The sequence below is a fragment of the Ochotona curzoniae genome, unplaced genomic scaffold (assembly GCF_017591425.1).
Source record: "Ochotona curzoniae isolate NIBS_2020 unplaced genomic scaffold, NIBS_Ocur_1.0 contig_883, whole genome shotgun sequence".
Classification (NCBI taxonomy): Eukaryota; Metazoa; Chordata; class Mammalia; order Lagomorpha; family Ochotonidae; genus Ochotona; species Ochotona curzoniae.
In genome coordinates, this window is record NW_024466599.1 from 10,925,010 (window position 1) to 10,946,997 (window position 21,988).

The window sequence follows — 21,988 nt, forward strand, 5'->3', positions numbered from 1 at the left end:
AAAAATTGACACAACTCTCTCTAATCCAATGACAATTCAAAGAAAAAGCATTCCAGCTCATCCGGTTCAGTGCTGGTGCCAGCCAGGAAAGCAGCAGGGACTTGACTTGTTCTGACTGAATGAGGAACAAGAGAGCAGCTGGTTTAAGGGCTAGACACATCCCTCCAGAAACATCTAGCCCGTCCCCAAATGTAAAGACAAATAGTGTGATAGCTACAGATGCACACCACACACTCACACGTGTGTGAACACACCAGCAATCATTCATTAAACAGGAGATTTTGTAAAAACAATCCAACCACCATGTATATTCTTGAAATACTTTGATTATTAACTGTGAGCCACTTTCCACTTTTAGGTGGGTTGCATCGTCCCATTAGCCTTGCTGTTCTTGAGCAAACTAAAATGGGCAAAACCACTATTCATTTCTAAGAGCTTATAAACAAATATCCAGAAAGAGCAAATATACAAGCCATCTTTCCAAATTAGATGAGTCTTCAAGTCTTTTCCCCACACACTCATCATTTGTCATCTTTTCTGCTGTCATCAGTTCAGCCACTCCACTGCCTGTGTATGAATGTGTATTCTGTATTTGTAAGGTGGGGCTCTCCCCAGACTTCCTCCCCCCCTTGATATCAGCAGGATTTCTGCGTCGGACTGATCTAACATTATTTCAAACACAAGGAACAGAGCTAAAAGGTAAGTTTACCCTCTTTCTCACGCTCTCTTAAGCGCTGGAGTCACACTTAGCTGTAGAACACAGAGCTCAGGGGTGGACTAGGTGAAGAATCAGCCAGGCCCAGGGAAACCAGAGCTCTGCATCCCTCCTCCACAGAGAGGCCTGGAACTCTCCGATTTCCTGGAATCACGACATCCTGATTTTGCATTTTTCAGATCAGAAAAATATGTAGGAATCCAAACATGTGCAGTGAAATCTCTTATGTGTCAGAAAAAATTACTGTCGCATCTGGTTCTAGGTGATAACTGCCCAGTTCACTTTAAGAAAGTTGTTCTGTTCATCTATCCAGATGTTATTTAAGATAGAATAAACATCAAGATGAACATGCTTATTACATGTAATGCATCTCTGCAAGGATGCGTGTCCTTAGCTTTTGAAATAAAGGAATTTTGCTCATCCAAGAAAATTGCTAGTATTCGTATAAACCCATTTTAGCATTGTCTGTTGACTTTCTAATGACTTTCAAGCTTTTTTCTTCCAGTATCGTAAAGGCTCTCGTGTCTTCACGCTTCTTGGCATACACTTTCCATAATGTGATCTGCGCTCATGGGGCCCCAAGCGGTGCCTGCTCTACTACTGGCATTTCATGATTGTGCCATCAGTCCCAGTTTTCATGCTTTTCAGAATTAAAGCAAGTAAAGATAGTAGAGGAAGTTATGCGTTTCCAAATAGTTATTCTTGGTGTTACTTTGTTTAGATGCTTCAATTTAGAAAGGAGTGAGGAATTTGCCGTTGTTTAAAAAGTGTAATATGTGAGACAAGAGGAATAAATGTCAACTACCTGAGGTGATGACAGGTGCGTTGGACAGGGGGAATAAATGACAAGTGTCTGAGGTGCTGAACGTGTTGATTAGTTTAATTTAAATGCCTCATTTTATAAATAACTAACATAACATCTCTGTGTAACATGTGTGTGGCCAATATTCTGAAGATTTTAAAGCATGTAATTTTCAATTGAGAAAATGAAAGGAAAATGGCTCCTCGGTTGTCTGGCATCCAGGAATATTGACAGGTACCCCAGAAAACAAACAATCCTCTCCCTCCAGAGCCTTCCTCTGTCTCCTCTCTTTTTTCCTTCTCCCACCCAAAACTGTCCGGTATGTGAAAGCCGACACTGGGTTCTGCAGAGTTGGACATGTGACTGTGTGATGGATAACGGCCAGAGGCAGTGGCTATTGCTGGACACAGGTGCGCCAGCAGTGAGAGCACCTCTGCTCTTTGGGGATCACGAGCAACACCCGACGAGAGAGAAGGGAAGCGGTGGGCTTGCTCCCCACGTTCGCTTCAAGCTCATCCTGCGGCTCTTCCGGCTTCTCTCGCGATTGGCTTCCCCACTGTGAATTCACACTGCATGGAAAATTCACTAAAGGGCATTTTAAAAAATTAACAACAGAGTATTACACACTTTAAAAGGCAAACCTAGATAGCAAGCAGGAATTGAAAATGAAGATTGCATTAAGGTTGCCAAACCACAATGTACTGTAAATGTAATTAAAAGTATGTATATCGGCTTGTCCATTTGCACACAGCTGCTTTCCAAAAGCTCACACATCTAAATCGAATTTACCCTGGAACACAGTACGCGGCAAAGGATCAGGGTGATTTGTTTCCTAAACACAGTTGGAAAAATAAGTTCTCCAATATCGAATGTTGCCCAGAGAGACAGGTGCGTCCCGCTGTGGCGGAGAAACAGTATCAGGAGCCCTTCGCTGACTGCCAGTGGCAATGAGGGGGCTAGTCTCCACAGGGAAGTGAAAGCGAGCCTAAAACCCAACAATAGGAAAAATTTGGCAAAAGATAGGCAACTGTTCTGAAAGCCTCGGAGGTTGCCGCCCTGGCCACCAGATGAGACTGAGCCAGGACTGAAATTTCGCCCTCACTCCGATTTGGGGAACTGGAAGAAGCCGCCAGACGCAGCGGGGCAGCTTTGCAGCGCAGTGCGCACTGCGGCCCGAAGCGCAGGGCGGGCGCCCGGCAGGCACTCGGCGTGCTCGGCTGCCGCAACGAGCCGGGGCGCGCGCCCGGCTCCGCGCTCCGCGTTTCCGCGCTCACCGCACCGGGCCCAAGAGCCCCGCCTTGAAGAAGACTCGGTGGCCGCCCGCATCCCGGGGATCCCGAGAGCGCGCTCTTCCTGGGGCGCAATCTTGCATCAGACCCGGAGCTGCAGGGCCCTGAGCTCCGGGAGGGCCAGCTTGGCCACTGCACGCGGCTCGGGCGTCGCCACCGCAGGCCACCACCTGCGGTGAATCTCGCGTAAATCTTGGTTTGCTGTAGTCTTGCAGAATTTCTCCAGATTCTCGCTTCTGTAGCTCCACGTTTTTCAGAAACTGGACGCCCCCGCCCCCAGCTCGCCAGCAGAAACCACAGTCAGCAGGCTGCAAGATTTGTCCACGTAGGTCCCACTTCCCACGCGAGCACCTCGGGGAAAGCTCAGCTCTGCAGATTGCTGGACACGACAGGGCGCACGGAAACGCCGTGCAAACTGTAGTACTATCTGCTGCAAGACAACGTGGACCTTCTAAGCGCCCCCTGGAAACTTTACTCCACTGAAAAGTAAACTCCTACCCCCAGGGTATGGAGGGGGGGGAGGGAGGACATCAAAAAGCAGGAGAGGTTTTAGTTGAGTTTGACTCCGCTGCGTAGAACAGTGCGTGACTGCTGAGTAAAGGTACACACTCATTCACCAGCACCGCCCCTCGGAAGCACATCTGCCTAGGCACATCAGGGAGTCTCCTTGGCTTCCTAGGAGGGAAGTGAGCTGACATGCATTGGGCAGGCTTTAGTAGGCCAGCAAAGAGCGAGCTGGCCCACGAGTCAGTCTCTCAAGGAGCCCCCCCCCCCCGCGGCGTCTCCGTAAAATGGCCCAATCGCATGTCACCTGGATGCTCATGATGGCTCCTTGTCGCTCCTCTCCCTGCCTCCCAACCTACACGAGGGGTACTCAATAAATACACGTTAGGTGCACACAGAAGGCGCTAACGAACTGTTCACTGACACGTTTTCCCAACGCCACTCCTGATGAGGACCGCCCGGGGCTCTGGGTGCCGAGGCCCGGACTCCCAGCACTGTGGCCCAAGACCCTGGGAGAACACTCCGGCTAGCTCCGGGAACGCGCGGGGCTCCCTTGTGATGCACCTGCAGCTTCTCCTTCGCCTTCCAACCTCACCAAGGGGACACTAACGACAGACCCGGACTGTGGGCGCCGACAAGCCCAGGCTCCACGTGTCCACTCTCTCTGGCCTGGGCCCTCAGCCACCAGGCTGTGTAGCCGCGGAACGCCCCAGTCCAGGTGCAGGCGGCCCGGGTAGCCAGGCTCTCTTTTCCTATCCACTGAGTTTCTGCTAAAATCTGGAGCCACGAAATCCACCCGCGGCCAACTCCGAGCCCTCCAACTGAGCATGCGCCCTGGCCGGGCGGCTTTTGGTCTCCGGAGCTCTCCAAGCCCTGCTTGCTGAGCCCGGGGAGGAGGGAGGAGAGCAGCCGAGAGGGGAGGGGGTGCCTGGAGAGGCCGCGGCTCGCGCGCCTGCGCACCCCGCTCCAGGGACCCTAGGTTTTCTATGGGATTCCCAATCTGCAGCAGATTTACCGGAGCGTGTTGCGGCGGCGGCTGGGCTTGCAAGGCGCGATCCAAGAGGGAGTTAAGCCTCCCAGAGCTCCGAGCCAAGAGAGCGAACCAGAGAGAATCATACAGAAAGACGGCTTAACCGTTTGCCAGAATTAAATATATCTGTATATTTTTAAAGAACTGTTGAGTTTGATCATTTAAGTGGCCGTGCGCAGCGCTATAACTGTAAGTGCAAAATACTAACTATCTTGGTTGCGTTTCTGCTTGTGTAGTGCAGCTGATGGTGAGGCGATGCTTCGGCTGCGGTCACACACTCGCTTTGCATAGGTGCCTCCCATGCATGGTGACAGTTGCCTCGGCGGGCGCTGGCGATCTCAGGGGGCTGTTAGAGCATGGAAAACTGGGGTGGGGGAGGAGGAATGTTTATCTGCGGCGCGGGAGGGGGGATCGGATTGTCTTCCGCTAGATTGCAGGTAGGTGAATCGGAGATGATGCTTTTGTGAAGTCTATAAATAGGCGGGTTTCCGCAGGCAGGTTGAAGTCGCTAATTGAGCGATTGTTGAAGTTTGCCGGCCGCTGCCAAAACTACGGAGCGGCTGCAGCCCGGTGGTGCCGACCTGTCCTCGGTGGAGGCGCAGTGGAAGGTGCTAGCTGAGTGAAACGGCGTGGACGAGACAGGAATGGAAATCAGGGGTGCTTTCTAAGCGGGATGTTGATGTGTCAAACCCAGAAAGGGAGGAACAGAATAGACACCTTTCTCTCTGAGTACTTAGGAATTGGGCTGTTTTCCGCTTTGATTTTTCACCACAATGGTGAGTGGGCAGAGAAGATGCTCTGCCGCACCGTAGGTCTTAATCACGTTCTGTTCTCGGGTCTGCGCTCGCTACCTGCCTGCTGGAATGCGGGGCTGAAAGGCGGACACCCAGATGTGTTACACTCTCTGGTGTTTCTTCAAAGGAGAAAAGGTCGTTTCGTGTTGGAGCGGGAAATGGGTTGTTCTTGACCAGACACTGGCAGAAGGATCTCTACAAGGTCAAAGCTCAAGTGGAAATGAGATGGCTGAATACCCTCGGGGGCGTGGGAACGTGTGTGGGGAAGGGGCGAAGCTGCCTCCCAGAGCTCGGTTCTGCACGCATCAGTGCCCTGTGAGACGCCAGGGTGGGAATCCATTTTTCTAGAGTTGCCCTCTTGTCCACACTGTGGAGACTGACACGAAGTGGAAATGCAGCTGGGTGTAGACAACGCCAAAGTCTCCGCTATCTGCCTATCACTTCCTCCTTGCAGGCAAGGGAGGAGGGGGCGAGTTCTCCTATTTCTACATATTAATTTGTTAATGTTAAAGGAATCTCAGGCAGAGACGAATTTAAAAATGAGGCTCGTGTGGAAACACATTTTTGCCCCTACTCTCATTGAAACTGCCTACACTTGATTGTGCGTGGGTGTCGGAGGGGGTGGGGAAAGGTCTGCACCACTGAACACTTTAGTCATGAGTGCACACTCACTAAGCTCTGCGTGAGTAACCTCCGAGAAAACTGCCGCGAGGCAGGCTGGCAGAATGGCATGAGGTAGGCAGACAAGAAGGTATGTGGCTGGTGTATGCTGGACCTGGGTGAAAAAGCAGATCCAGTGTCTGGGAGAAAATGGAAGAAATATTTCCCCACATGAGGGCAGGGCAAGGAGTAATCATTTTCAAGTTCTTTGATCAGGCCAACTATTTGAAACATATCCCCCCAGGGAAATTGTAATTTGTTTTTTTAAAATGACACATGAAATTGGAAATATAGCGAACAGCTTCTCCTTGGAAATTCAAAGTCTAACCCAGAACTGCCTTCTCCCGTCCGTCCTCATTCTAGGGTAGAAGGGCCAACAGTTTGTCACAGCTGAGTTACATCCTTGTCATCAGGCTGCAGGTGTTACCCAGATATCTGAGTGGTACAGAGAAGGTGGGGGCACTCTTATGTGGAGCTGCATTCCTATTTGGTCCTGGATTGCAGCATTCATAGGCTGCCAGTTACCTAGAAAGTCAAATCAGGCAGAGATCTTGTAAGGTGTCTAGTCCAAATGCCTCATATTTCAGACAAGGAAAGTGAAGTCCTCGATCATAACGCTGAAGAAGAGCGAGCCATCTTCTAGCCTACGGGACAAACAATCATGTTGAGTGGAAACATGCTCCTCTCTGCAGTTGTCAGCGTTGCTGCCACCTTCATTTCAGTGTCTGCTCCTCAGCACATCTTTCGGGACAGTCTCCAAATGTCTCTTCTGTCATCTCTCTTTTCCTTGTGTGGTCTCTGTCTTTTGTCGCCCGTCACCTCCAGTACACCCATCTCCTTGTCTGTGTAATCTGGTCTTGCTGCATCTCAGTCAATTTCTTTGGAATCCTTGGAGGTTTAGGGAGGACTAGCAAACTAAACAGAATCTGTAGTTGTTGTCTGAGAAATGCCAGGGCCCATTGCCACTCCTCTCCTGGTCTCTGCCCCAGAAGCCTTTAGGGTTTGTACCAGCTGCAGCTGCAGAGACGAGGATGGAGTAGCGTGAGGAGGCTGCAGTGTAAACACGCAGTGGGCATTGCCAGCTCTCCTCTGGCTCCTAGAAGGCAGAAGGCACATCAGAGATGGCAGTATTAGCCTTCATGGAAATTATCCAGCTGGCATCACTTGCAGAGCAGTGGAGGAGGGGGCTGCAGGGCTGCAGGGAGAATGCTTGAGTGATTTGACCTGCAGTGGTGCTGTGGGCGAAGGGAGTGCAGCTTTCTAAGCCTTGAAGGCTCTGGGAGCACTGGCCCAGCTTCCTTCAGGCAGATCTTTCATTTTCTTCTTACGCAGCTTTCTTCCCTGGCTTGTGGCGTAGGGCTGCCAGGCAAGCAATATGACCTACCAAACTGGCCTTCCTTTCTCCTTGCTTCCTCCTTCCCTCACTCGTACTTTCTCTAGTTCACCCTGATTTTCTCTACATTCCATAAACATTCTCTACCAGCCCTTCTAAAGAGCATCTGGACCTTCCTGCTGCTGCTTCAAAATTGTCATCTCCCAGGTACCCAGAAAGGCTGCCACTGCCATCACCACCAACACCATCACGAATGCTCCCTGTAGGCAAATGCCAGGGATTCTTATCTGGAAAAACTGCAACATTAAGGAAGGAGATAGTTGATGGAGGAAGGCAAAGCCAGAGGAAGAGGAGTCTCTCTCTCTCTCTCTCTCTCTCTCTCTCTCTCTCTCTCTCTCTCTCTCTCTCTCTAAGGGACTAAATGGTCTTGGAAGCGGTTCAAACTGTGGAAACAAGGTGTGAGGTTTCTCAACCTCATCACCAATGAACAATGTAACAGCAGCTCCCTCCTTTCTTGGTTAGCTTGTACCCAGCTGCAATGGGCTCTCTCTGGATTAGATTCTTTTCCTAGTTCAACATAACCTGCTCTTTCTGTGCCAGGTTGGGCTGCACATCATTTAGCCTTTGCAGAGCCCCTGGTGACTCATGGTTACCAGGTTCCCAGCCGTGAATCACGTTATGTGACCACAGGGTGATCAGCTGTCCCGGATAATCTATGGTTTCTCTCTTTGGATTGCATGTAGATGTGGATCCTGAGCACATGTAAGGACTCCCTGGGGAGTTTCCTGGGCTCATAACACAGTATCAATAGCAACCATTTGGTAGGTTTCTTTACTGGTATAACCAACGTAGTTGAATGTCAGTCTGAAGGTTTTCTTTGTATTGAATGATTTCTATGTGCCTAAAACTAGTGACTATTTAGGAATACAAGAAGGTTATTTTTACAGAATTATATATACTAAGTACAAATGTATTGATTTTTCTAAAATATTAAGTTATGCAGAGATAAATTAGTAAATCATTGATGTTTCTGCAATCTCAGTGATGAATTTTGTAATTAATAGAGGATATGAGCTGGATGAATTCATATAAAATACCTAATTCATAATCCCAATACATTAAAATATGTTGTACAAAGGAAGATTTTCACCTGAAATAAATCTGCCTGCAATAATCGCATTAAAGATATAAAAATATATGAATGTTCTTCTTGACAGTGGAATGCAAGACTTTTTAATTCCCTTAGTAAGTATCTTCTTATCTCTCAATGACTAAAAACAAACCATTTCACCTACATACAAAAACTGATACTGATAATCCAAGAGCACATACAAATCCATTCAGCAGTGACACTGCCTTTCACACATTTTGATCATCGTCTCCTAAACTAATAATGACTTTTAAGATTTATTTATTTTTGAAAGTCAGAGTTACACAGAGAAAAGGGAAGACAGAGAGAGAGAGAGAGATCTTCCATCTGCTGGTTCATGCCTCAGATGACCAGAACAGTCACTGCTGGGCCAGGCCAAGGCCAGGACGCAGGACCCAGCTCTGGGTCTCCCCCTTTGGGGGCAGGGTTCCAAGCACGGGGGCCATCTTCTGATGCTTCTCCACACCATTAGCAAGGAGCTTGATCTGAAGTGGAGCAGCTGAGATAGGAATGCCGTGTCACAGGCAGCAGTTTGTACCCACTAGGCACCAAGGCCAGCCCCAGGACTACCGAAATATTTGAACAAGTTTACATTGTGAACATATCCACTGGGCGGTTCTCTTTTACAATTTATGTCTAAAGATAACTCATACTTGCTTAAGTTAATGAAAATAGTGTGAGCTGCTCTCGGCTTGATTCACTGAGAACTTCACTAAAGAAGAATCTTGGGAATGCTTTGGAAACTAATGAATGAACCAGAATTAGAATAGCAAACTACCGAAGAATCCTCAAAGAGGTTTGACACTTTAATAATAAGGTGCTTGCGAATGCACTAGAGATGCTCTATACCCTTATCAGCTGACTTAACGCATGCAAATTGCATAATTTTCATGATGCTTAGTATTTTTCTGAATTCCTCCACTACACTCTCTCACTGCCATCGATAACACAGATGACCAGCCGTGTAATCACTGGTTGTTTTCTATTTTTGTAAATAATGCATTGTATTTCCAATGACTTGTTGGACTGTTTCCAGGTAAGCATTCTGTTTCCTGTGCTTGTAAATTACATTTAATATTTGTACTACTCTCATTCAGTAAGCAGCCTTCAAACTCAATTTGCCTAACACAATAAGTGCTTTACTTTGTATGGAAAATAGGCCTCTTTTAATTAAAAAAAAAAAAAGATGCCATTTTTAGAATGCTCATAAAAAGTAAGTTTATTTGCGATTATTATTGATCCATAGAATGAATTCTTTTTTCTGTCCTTGCTCGTGGAGATACGTTTCCGAAAATAGAACTCTGTCGTTTTAAGTAGATTTGTATTCCTTTTTTCTTTGATGTTGATTTATTGTCTGTTAGGCTCTGTAGGATGATGAACTTTGAGGGAACTGTATATAAATAAATATTTTGACACATCATTAAAATGTTAAGTGTGCTTTGAAGCTCCTGTGGATCTTTTTCTAACGCTGATAGATAAATCCTAATATTTCTGCTGTGCTTTGTTTTAGAATGTCTCTGCAACCTAGGGTTTCTTAAACATAGAGTGAGGTGCTACCGGAGTCACAGGCGATTTATGCTTGAATTTTGCACTCATTTTTATTAACTTGCCCTTAATAGGTTTATTTCCTGATTTCTTGAAGTCCAATTCAAATTCCAAGTAGGATGTTCTAGGAGAGACCCATTAAGCATGAACATTAAAGCTCATATGCTTCTAATATATTTCTTAACATTAAAAGTAGCACTATGAAATTCAAACACGAATCAGCAACTTTCACTTGGTGGAACTGCTGGTGTTAGAAGTTCGTGGAGGACTACCGAGTTTGCTTTTTTCAGAAGCTCACACAATGTGCTGTCTTATATAGGACATTTTGTGAAAAATAAGAATAAACTGTTAAGTTGTACATACAAATTTGTTCATTTTTCCTTAAAATATGACAAAAGCATTATTTCCTGAAAATAAGATGAAGACCATCTATTTCATCTTTGCTTATTTGTAGTTTGCAAATGAGAAAATTCCCCTCCCCCAATATTCACTGCATTGTGACAGATCAAGTCACTTGGCATGTCTGCCTCTCACAGGAATCCAGGCTTGAAATCTTTTTATTTTTTTAAAGATTCATTTTGTATTTTTAATCGGAAAGTCAGATATACAGAGAGGAGGAGAGACAGAGAGAAAGACCTTCCATCTGATGATTCACTCCCCAAGTGAGCACAATGGCCGGTGCTGCGCCAGTCCAAAGCCAGGATCCAGGAACATCTTCCAGGTCTCCCACTCGGGTGCAGAGTCCCAAGGCTTTGGGCCGCCCTCGACTGCTTTCCCAGGCCACAGGCAGGGAGCTGGATGGGAAGTGGAGCTGCTGGAATTAGAACCAGCGCCCATATGGGATCCCAGGGCGTTAGAGGAGAGGACTTCAGCTGCTAGGCCACGCCACCAGGCCCCAGGCTTGAAATCTTGCTCCTCCACTTCTGATCCAGATTCCTGCTAAAGCATCTTAGAAAACAATAGATTACAGCTCAAATCCTTGGGTTCTTGCTTTCCCAGTGGGAGACCCAGATGGAATTGCAGGCCCCTGGCGGTGCTGGCTGTCCTGGGCATTTGAGGTATGAACCAGAGAATCGAATCACTCTCCACTCCCACCTCCCTCTGTCACTGACTTTCAAGCAGACAAAAACAAAAAAAACAAACAAACAAGAAAAAAAAACAAAGAAGTACATATTGACATAAAAAATTTTTTCAAGGTGTTCAAAGAAAGTTACAAGAGGAAATGTGAATAAGAGTATCCAGTCTAGAGCCACTTAAAGAAGACTCTCGGGCCCGGCGCAGTGGCGCGGTGGTTAAGGTCCTCACCTTGTACACCCGGGATCCCATATGGGCGCTGGTTCTAATCCCGGCTGCCCCACTTCCCATCCAGCTCTCTGCCTGTGGCCAGGGAAAGCAGTCGAGGACGGCCCAAAGCTTTGGGACCCTGCACCCGCGTGGGAAACACAGAAGAGGCTCCTGGCTTCGGATCGGCATAGCATCGGCCGTTGCGCTCACTTGGGAAATGAATCATCAGACAGAAGATCTTCCTCTTTGTCTCTCCTCTCTGTATATCCGCCTTTCCAATAAAAATAAAATAAATCTTTAAAAAAAAAGAAGACTCTCCAGGTTCAGAGTTGATTAGTTCTATGACTTGGAAAAGTTGTCCAACCTGTCAAACTCAGTTTCTAAATAATTATTTTTATTGGAAAGGCAGATTCACAGAGAAGGAGAACCAAAAATCTTCCAGCCACTGGTTGACTCCCCGAACAGCCACATTGGCTGGAGCTGAACTGATCTGAAGCCAGGAGCCTGGAGCTTCTTTCAAGTCTCCCATATGGATGCAGAATCATAAGGCTTTGGGCCGTTCTTGACTGTTTTCCTAGGTAGAAGCCAGGAGCTGGATGGGAAGTAGAGCAATCAGATGTGCATTCGGGAAGCCCACACATGACAAGGCGAGGATTTAGGCTTTGAGCTATTGCGCCAGGCCCTAGACTCAGTTTCTAATAGTGATCTCTGGATACATGCACAGAAATAAAATATTAGTCATGTAAACACTATAATATCTGATTATTGAAAGCATATAACATTGACAGGTTTTTCTCATCATTGCCAACTTTTTCCTCAGACATCAAGAGCTCATAAACAACTTAAATAATTGAATTGTAGTGATCCAGTGATAGTACAACTTCCGAACAAGGTGTTGAACTGTTGCAGGAACTTGAACACTTCACAGCACTTAACTAATGCTATAAAACAAATGTTTGTTGATTAAATATCCCAACCCCTGTGTAATCGTTGCAGAACCAATCAAATGAGATACAACCCCAGCCCCCAGGGTATTTATGTCTAATAGAAAACAGAGACCCACACAGTTCAGTAAGTCATATTAAATTAAAATGTAAAATATGCATAGGAAAGAGAATTTTAGGAAGAAATAAGTTCCTACACAGAGACCCCAAATTTCTTGTTCCTATGATTTCTTTAAATATTTGTAATCCATGGTACATTCATATTTACTCTTATCACCTTGCCGTGTAATACCAACAGATGATTGGGAGCAACAATATGCAACTGAAATGACATGAGTTTGCTTCCTTATTGTATATATTTTAAAGTTGCATGCGCATTATTCAAGGTAACTAATTAGTACCTTCCAAAAACGATTTCTAACACTCTCCCTCCCCTCCCCTATTGCTCCAAAACACTGTATGACTGATCCTTCAATGCACATCTGTAGGGAGTCTTTCATGATCCACTCTTGCATTCTTTTCATTCTTCCACCCTTTACCCTAAAGAAGCTACACCTTCCAACTACTCCTTTCCATGGAACCGAGGACGTATTTCTGATGCCTCTTTACACACACTCCAGAACGACCTTACCTGCCCTTAACTTTTTTAAACTCAGCTCTTTCTTTCCTTCTCCATCTGATTCCTGCCCTATTTTCAAGAAAAGTTCAAATTTATTTATCATCTGCTTTAAAAACAAAAGTGGGTGGAACCATCACTTTCTCCTTTGGATGTCCATAGAAGCCCTACCTAAGTTCTGAAGCTCCTTTGTATATAGTGTGAAGAAGAATGAAAGATTCACAGAATTGGACGGGATTTGGTTATAATGTGTCTGCCTATTTGCTCACCTTATTCATGTATAGCAGGCGGAAGCCCTGGCACAGGAATGTGTCTCTAGCACCTAGAAGAGCTTGGCGTGGAATAAGCAGTCCTGTCTTCCACTCCAGACACCCCTTCCTTTCTCTTTTCCCTCTTGTCCACCATCTCAGTGTGCACGCAAACCTTCATCAAGTGCTCTGCTGTATTTTTCCCAAGTCCCACTTTGCTGATATTTAAAAACTGATATTTAAAATACACATATCTGTGAGTGAGGTCCTAAAGAAGTGTATGTTAGCTGAGGTGAATGTCCTAGCTTAAGCCTGTTTTCCTGCATCTTTATGAAAAACTCTTCCATTTATATGAGACATTCCTCTTAGCAAAGTTTCCAAAGCTTCTTATGTCTACACTGCAGTGAGTCTATAATGACTTCATAAAGAATGTCAGAGGCTACCTGTCAACTGCTTCTCATCCTCTGATCTTTCTCCTCTCTTTCCTTTACCTTTTCCCAAAGGTCCCCTTGACAAACACTCCAAAGACATACACACTGCTCCTCTTGGGCCAGCTCTAGCATTATCACTTATGTACCAAATAACAAATTACAAATACCAGCAAAGAAGTGGCAGAAAGGAAAACCATAGCCATTGGTGCACACCGCTAATGTTACAGGGCATATTCAAGTCAGGATTAGCCTGTCAGAGTCTTCATTTGCTGAGTATTTCTAAAAGTATATGCTGTATAACACATATTGGCAAAAAGCAGACAATGATGCCCAAAGCAATGGTAAGGAGAAAGAGACACAGATGCATATGGAGATACACAAATGCACACAGAATATTTACATATGCATGCATATGTATATGCTCTCAACATACAAATACATGTGAATGATGTAGATGAATACATAATATAAATGTGTGTGTGCATGATATAGACATCATATATACACATAGACATACACGCATAATAAATGCACATGTATGCATACAGATGTGTGCATACATATGTGACACATGCATGTTGAGGAAAATATTTAAGAACTCTAGTTTCATAACAAACTAGTACTTACGAGGCAACATTAAAGGAAGGCCTGTCCAAAGATTCTCGACCTAGATGGAGGGCAGTTAAAGGAGAGCGCAGTCTAAATCAGGTGCTTAAAGATCTTTTAAGCCTTGCTTCTTTAATGATGTGTTTCCAAAACACCAATTGCTATTTCCCCTCAAAGTGCTTACTATATCAAATTTTAAACAATTCTAGTGCCTATTTTTGTATTAATACCTGATGTGAGCAGACCTGTGGGAAGCACCATTGTATCTGCTTAATTTTCCTTGTATCACCAAAACTATACAGAAAGTTTTTATTAGAAAATACTCATTAACATTTCTTTGTGATTCTGAAAAACTAAACTGGGAAGTGGCTTGGAAACACAAAACGTGAGCCAGATAACGGGAATGATGCAAACCAAACAATCTGCGCTTTAGGCACCAAAAAGTGAAGCCTTTAGAACATCATTTAACTTCTTACAGATTTAGTCCCTCCTGTGAAAACATTCTATCATCTACCTCATCTAATTAGGAGTTTATGAGATGGCAGCATTCTGTACTGTACAATGCCTCGTGAGGTAAGAAAGCAGTTTTTATTAGCTCGCAACTTCAGCGGTTTCATTTATCTTTTAGTTAAAAAATTATATTGAAGAATCAAAGCACTGGTCTGATACACCAAGGTTGCACCTGCTGAAGTTTCCTCTCCATTTCCTGCCCTCTCCCCGGGCCCTAGAATAGCATGATGAGTCTGCCTACATCTTCATCGTTAAATTGAAAAAAAAAAAAAAATCCTGAAGTCAAACAATCTGAAAGGAAATCCTTGAATTATGGGCAGTTTGAGATTCATCTATATCTACCTCGGAGTTTCTTCAGCCTAGAGCCATCTTGAGCTCATCTCAATTTCCAAGGAGATCCTGATGAGATCGTCTTTGATAGCTGCGGTCATGGTCCTGTGTTTATTGCAGTTGGGGAAGCTGTGGAAACAAGATTTTTATCCTACTGAAGATAACAGAGGCTTTCCAAGGTATCTGAACTTCTGATTCATGAAATCAGCATGTGTATATAGATCCAAATAATGGCAACACAGCAGAGCCAAGAGGACAGACAGATGCACCCCATATTTACATGTATCCACAGGAAATCTGTCTTGGACAGGCTCTGTGCTAACTCATCCCAAACACAATGTGATTGCTTCAAGAACTTTAGAAATCACTTCTCTCATGAGCTTTCCACAACCCTGGTCATCGAAATTTGAGCCTTCTCTGGGATTCTTTCCCTGACCCTCTCAAGCGAAAGTTCTCTCTCAGACTTCTTAAAGTATGAGAGCTGTGTCCATGCCAACTCTTCTATAAAACTGGGCAGTCCCTGAGAAAATGTCCAACTTGAGTGAGATGTACAACTGTGGGTCAGTGAGATCAGAGGAATGACAAGTCAACTGGATCGCATCTCATCAATAAGTTGCAGTTTGGAGCTACCCAGTAAGACATTTATAGACTTCTGGAATACCCCTGGGCAAAAAGAAACAGGATTTGGGTATCTGACTCAGAGAGAATCACTGGCCAGGTGTCACCAGCACTGCTCAAGTAAAACTTTAACGATATCTTCCTTCATTCACTCCCTCCCCAAAAGCAACTGAGCAAATAACAAAAAAGTGAAAGAAGCAGGACAATAAGACTGTCCATTCCCCACTGTCAGGTTGCAAATCTGTGTCAAAGCAGAGAAACGAGAGATTGAAGGACACACTTAAAGCAAATTTATACTTAAATCAGCATGAACTTTGTAAATGGCAGAAATAACCACATTTCTTATTGCTGAAAGCAACCTGATTAAAAAAAATTGTACTCTCCAAGGCAATGATAATAGGCTGACATAGGAAAGGGAGGCATGAGGGTGTACACTTGAGGCCGTGATAAGAGAAGGAAGTTATGTAGCTAACATATTTGATGAACTGGTTACACAAGGAAGAATAGCAATGGCATCTGATTATTCTTAAAACGAGAGACCTTAACCAGAATTGCCAATGTAACACTTAAAAGAAGAGCTTGCATGAGCTGGAGGAAACAGAAGAAAATGAACTCAATCCAGGTCTCAAGGGGCAAAACGGATGCTCTTCCAGAGAGTTGCTCAGCAGCTGAGGCATGTGGAGGGTTTCTAGCACTCATCTTTGGCAATTAGCAAGAACTTGGTCCATCCAACCACCAGAATTTCCTTCTAAGCTGCATCTCAAGCAAAATAACCACAGGACCATAGAGTATTACTCTCTTGTAATAACTATGAGCAATTCTGTAAAGAAATGAACATATTTAGGTTGCTGTGTTGGATATTTATCACATTACTTCGTTGATTCTATACTGCAGTTCTGCAAGGCCACTTTCTCTAAAGAAAACATCCCTGCATGTTGGATGAATTGTGTGTCAGAGTGAGTTATAATTAGCCCATGATCACACCATATAGGTATACTAAGCAATCAAAGTATTCCTCATACACGGGACCCTCTTTCTCTACCAATCCACAACCAGTCCATATTGATTTTTTAAAATGTTTTTCATTATGGGAGGCACACACATTTAGGGAGAGTAAGGAACAAGACGCCATGTGCATACCACTAAGCTTTAACCATTAAGGCTTCCTGTTTTTCTTCCCTCCTCTTGCTTCCCCTCTCTGATGGGTTAGTATAAACTAAATACAGCATCGCCATATCAACTACACGTATTCAAACATGTCTCTGTAAGGACTCTTTAAAGTATCCACATTATCAACTGCAAAAATACACAGTATTCAAGTGTCATAGCTAATTTTATAGTTGACTTGAGTCAGGATCCAGTTGGTGAACAGAAGAGACAGCAGCCTGTCTGATACAAAACGTGACTGTTTCTTGCTAGAGAGACAAGGGGTGTGGGTAAAAGGCATGTGGCTGTAAGGCTGCCCTAGCCCCCTGAACAAATTGTCTGAATGTTAGAAAATGGAAATTTCATCTCTGAGACTCATTGCTAAGATGAACAGAGCTTTGAAAGTGCTGACAACAGTCTCTGTCATCTTCAAGGGCTTCCACGGATGCAATTCCCTTTCCTTAAAAGCAAGAAAGAGAAGAAAAAGGAAAAAATGCAATAATCAGCCAAGAAGCTTGAAGAAACTTCTTGGAGTGCTTTGGCTGTGATCATGGGAGAGCATTCCCATTTTATTTCTGGATGAATGTTTAATCACAATATGCCAAAGTGGCCAGTGACTAATGACTCTGAGTAGTTCTGTATAGATTTTCATAGAAAAAGGAAAGAAATTTGCCACTTCAAAATGCTCTCAAATTAAGCCAAATGACAGAATCATAAATTGTTTTTACTATATGCCAATTAAAATAATAGAAATATGTAATACATTATGTAATACTAGCAAAAATCACACGTGTGTGGCAGAAAAGTATTAAGAAATAGATTCATCTGATTTAGGTTCACCAGGCCATTGTTACAATAAGGGCCCATAGCACGATGATAGTATCATAATGTCTCGTACTGCTTGTGTCTGCTTATTTAGGAAATAACAATGAGTAGCTCCTCCTGCATGATGTGGGATCTGCTGCTTCAATGCCAATGGGAGGTTGTTAGTGAGTAGTCTTCAGATTTTCCTAATAATGATTTAACAGAATGAAGGCTAAACACCAATACAACACTCTTTCTTGCTTCTCTGAGTTGCAGTCACTGATTCCTATGGAAAATGGATAGGGGTACACTCATTCTCTGAATTCAAGTCTACCTTGGACACCACTGACAGCCACTGTAATGGTTAAGATGGTCTTACCACAAGGTGGAAATATTTCAATTTTGTTGTTGCCTAGGACTCAACTAAGCTACAGAATTTTCATTTGGTTAAGGAGACGCGCATTATTTTTGTTTCAGTCATTTTGTTTCCTAGCTTAACATACTCAATTGACAAAACTCTAAAAAGGAGTGCTTTTGGCATTCCAGCCAACTCATCGCTCCTTTTAATGCCTACTCAAGACAGTAGCTCTTAAATAAGCGTCATTGAGATCTGCGGATTTTCTCCTCTTAAGAATTGGGGAGTAGCTCATTCTGCACAAATAGGATAATATCTGTTCATTGTAGAAAGTTTAGAAAACAAAACAACAAATAAAATCACCTACACTTTATTTTAATAGTCACATCTATTTCAAAATTGGTTTCTAATTAAGACTACTCATATCTTAAAAATATATGTCCTACACTTCTTCACAGTAAAACAGATATGTACTACTGATTAAAACTTCACAAGTATAATTTTAATACCTTGATTATGTTCTATCATATGTATAAACAAAGTTCCCTTGTTGTTATACATTTTAACTTTTAAAATAACACTGATTGGAATATCTTTGTATATACAGCTTTGACTACAGCCTGGACAATGTCACCATGTTGCTATAGAAGTCGGGCTTCTTGGGTAGAGTGTTTTCTTTGTTCCAGGGCTTAATGGTCAGCAGGAGTCGTAACATTCAGGGCCTAGAGGGAAAAAACACCTTAATTAGTACTGCTCCTCAGAGCCAGCACTATGAGCAGATGCCTACATTCAGCTCAGATGCTCCAAAAACCTTCTTCTGATCAAAAGCTACCTGCAACTACTGAAATTCCACTGCTGATGTCACTTTGTTTTGGAGCAAGAGCTAGGAAAGGCAGGTTTAAGCTGATCCCCCAGATTACTGGTCATACAACTTTTGGGGTTCCTTTGCTTGGATCACATTGCTAGTACCGTACCATCCTTATCCTCACAGTAGTCTTTCTGACAGCATGTGGATTCATACAAGCATAGAGCTAGGACCTCTTTCCCATTTGAGTCTCTCCGAGGTTTGCCCACCAAAAAGACGTTAAAGACTCTAGCGTTTCTAAGGGATTACTGAATGACAAATTTCACTTGTTCTCCATTTGTTCTGTATCACACTAACCCCAAAGCCTGCTGTGACACTCCCAGGAGGATTGTGGGAGTTTTCTCCTTTGAACTACAAACATTTCTTACGCTTCTCTGTGTCAAGAATTGAATTTAGCTCCATAGATCTTTATACAGATCCTGGGGATGAATCCTATTTCAAGAAGCTCATGTTCCAATACATAAGCTTAACAGTTGTGTTTTGGCCAAGCAGTTGTGTTTTGACAGCATAATTTCTCTACTTGTGATAACACGATATCAAACAAAATGGCCAATACCATATCCATGTTCTTAAGGAGTCCCAAGGATATCAATTTGGTACCCAAGGCTTAAAAGAAACACTTTTGGGCCATAAACTTCTAATTTGCGATAGTTCTTAAAAGTTCTTTCTACCAAATGCAGGCAGTTTCCACTTGCCAGTGAAAATCCAACATTTAGGAACTTCTCCTTATATATTGGTTATTATAAGAACTTAAGCAATCATACATGGGTCCAACATAATTAAAGGAAACAAATTATAAAATACTGCCTATCCATTGCCTCTTAGATCAATTAGACCATTCAAGTCTTTGGCAGGCAGGCATTGCGGAAAGAAAAATAATGGTTGTGCTGTCACACAGACCTGAATTCACACATCAACAATGTCATTGTAGTCATAGGACTTGTGCTTTCCTGCCTGTGACATGGGAACCATGAAGTCTGTGTCCCCCAGTCCTAGCAATGGCTAGACAAGGCATGAGACAGAGCTAGGGATTGAGTAAATGTGCAGCACCAAATCACGTTGTGACTGTTTGCCATGATAAGAGAATACCTGAGGCCGCTGGATCCATCCAGGACTTACTAACACTTAAGCAGTGCTCCTAATCTCATGCCTCCTTGTATTCCCAGAGCCTAGTCCAATACTTAGCACGACAAAGGTGCTCAGTAAGTATCCAGCGGATGAATCACAGGATAATAAAGGGCCGCAAATGCCTGTCTGAAAAGATGAGAGGATGAAGTCCTGGCCACATAGGGAAGAAATTTCAGGTGCAGAGGAAGCATCTGCCTGAGCTTAGTCATCTAAGATCTTTCCACTTTTCACAGGTAATTTTTCCCTGAGAAGTTCAGGTGTTTCTGTTGGTAACCTAGCAAGGACACAGTGGATGACTTTGAAGCACACCGTGCTGGCGAGCACTCACCTGCACCTGCAGGCTCTTGGTCAAAACTCTGCCAGTGTGTTTTGCATGCATATTACCTTACTCATTTTCACAATGCTCCAAATGAAGTAGATGCTGTACCTACTTTAAATGGGAAAAAAAATGGCTTCTCATATAGATAGTAATTTGCCTGAAGTCCAGCTCTGTGATAGCTCTGAAATTCAAATCATATTGGCCTTGCTTTCATGTTCACTTTACAGCTTTTGTATGATGTGCTCTCTCTTACATGATCTTATCCCCTGTTTCAGTCAATATGCACTGAACATCTACCATGTGTCCAGCATAGGACTGAGCTAAAAGAACCATCACCGCTGCCCCTGTAGGAAAAACATGCCAAACCACCACAAAACAGCATCAAATTATAAAGGAATTTAAATGTCCCCCCAAAAATGTGATGTTGCAAGAATACACAGCAGGGAGACCTACAGCAAGTTCTCTGAGGTCGTAGTGGGTTTCCAGCTCAGCTTCTGAGGGTAGCTCTTACAGCATTTGCCCTGTCTGGGCCTTGTGAAGGAGGATGGCTACTGCACTTGCCTTTGAGAAGATTCTGGTGAGTCTTGCTCCCGGGGTTGGTGCAACTCCTACTTTGCTCCTCACACACAAGGCCGCAACACAGAGAGCAACAGAGCATTCGATGTTGGTAAATTCCCAAAGAAATCTCACCATCTGATGCAAAGTTCCCTGGGACAGTGTCCAGATAAGGAAATCTGCAAACACCTGCCTGTCTGGTGCTGTTTCCTAACCCCTGATTGCTTTCACGTTGAAGAGATGTGTGGACCATCTGTAGACGCCAAGTGCACCTACAAATCTATGAAAGCAGCTTAACATGCCATTGAGGAAGCAGAGAAAGACTCAGAGATTATAGATTATCTTTAAGACACTGTATTCTTTTTTTAAATTGTTTACCCTATGATTTATTGGGCAGAGTTAGATTCATCTTAAAATGATAGAAAATCCTAAATAAAAGTAACTTAAGCAACAGAGAAATTTATTCATATAAAAAACTCCAGAGGGGATAGAGACAGGTTCATGAGTGGCTTTCCTAATGTTCTCATGTGGGTGCAACCGTCACACCTGCTTTCTCACCAGGAGGAGAGAGGATGGAGATAAAAAGCACATCCTTTCCTGTTAAGGAAACTTCCTTAAGTCTCACCTGCAAACTGGCATAAAGGCATTGGCTGTGATGTAGTCGCACTGAGCAAAACTCTTGCTTAACACTGAGTGTTTTATTATCTAAAAAGAAATGAAAAATAGATCTGAGATGAACTAAAAGTTTCTGCCATATGAATAGTCACAACATTTAAGTTTTAATAATGTTTCAGTTTATATGATCAAACACTTCTTAAAATTTAATATAAAAAATCAGCACAGAAATATTGAGTGGTATTTAAAACCCACATTTACAATACTAATCAAGTAAACCTTTGACAAGTAATGTTCTTCCAAGGGCCATAAAGTCTTGCACATTGAGTTCTGCATATAAGTTTTCATGTGGGTCAAATCACTTTGGCTGGGCCTCAGTTTCTTCAAATCTAAAAATGAGTATAGTTAAACAAGAATAGCTCTAATATCCATCTGGTTCTCTGTTGTTACTGAATGTCGTAGGAAAGCCTCATTCATTTTATTACCAGAATGGTTAAATAATACATATTACAAGGCAAAAATGTGGCAAGTAGAGTTTTCTGAGACATGGACACAGCTCTTTTTATATTGCTAAACTCTTCCCTGCCTTACTGAAGAATTAAAGAAATTGCTGTTCTTTATTTGTGCTAGTGCAGTATGATGAAGGAATCAAATAAACAGCATAAACAGAAGAGATTAAACTATAACTTTTGCAAATATGTACACAAAGAATCTGAATAAAAAAGAACAATAAGATCAAGGCCAGCATTGCGGCAAGCAGGTGAAGATGCTGTGTGTCATGCCAGCATCCCA

At 43.5% G+C, this 21,988-nt stretch overlaps 1 protein-coding gene across 2 annotated transcripts in view; it reads left to right on the forward strand.

The window, feature by feature from the left end:
* Positions 1–4,264: 4,264 nt before the first annotated feature.
* VSNL1 (visinin like 1) overlaps positions 4,265–21,988 on the forward strand; it is an 87,482-nt gene continuing 69,758 nt past the window's right edge. For both annotated transcript variants that reach the window (XM_040992852.1, XM_040992854.1), the window contains exon 1: positions 4,265–4,529. The gene's annotated coding sequence lies outside the window, so the exon portion shown is untranslated. The remainder of the gene's footprint in view (positions 4,530–21,988) is intronic.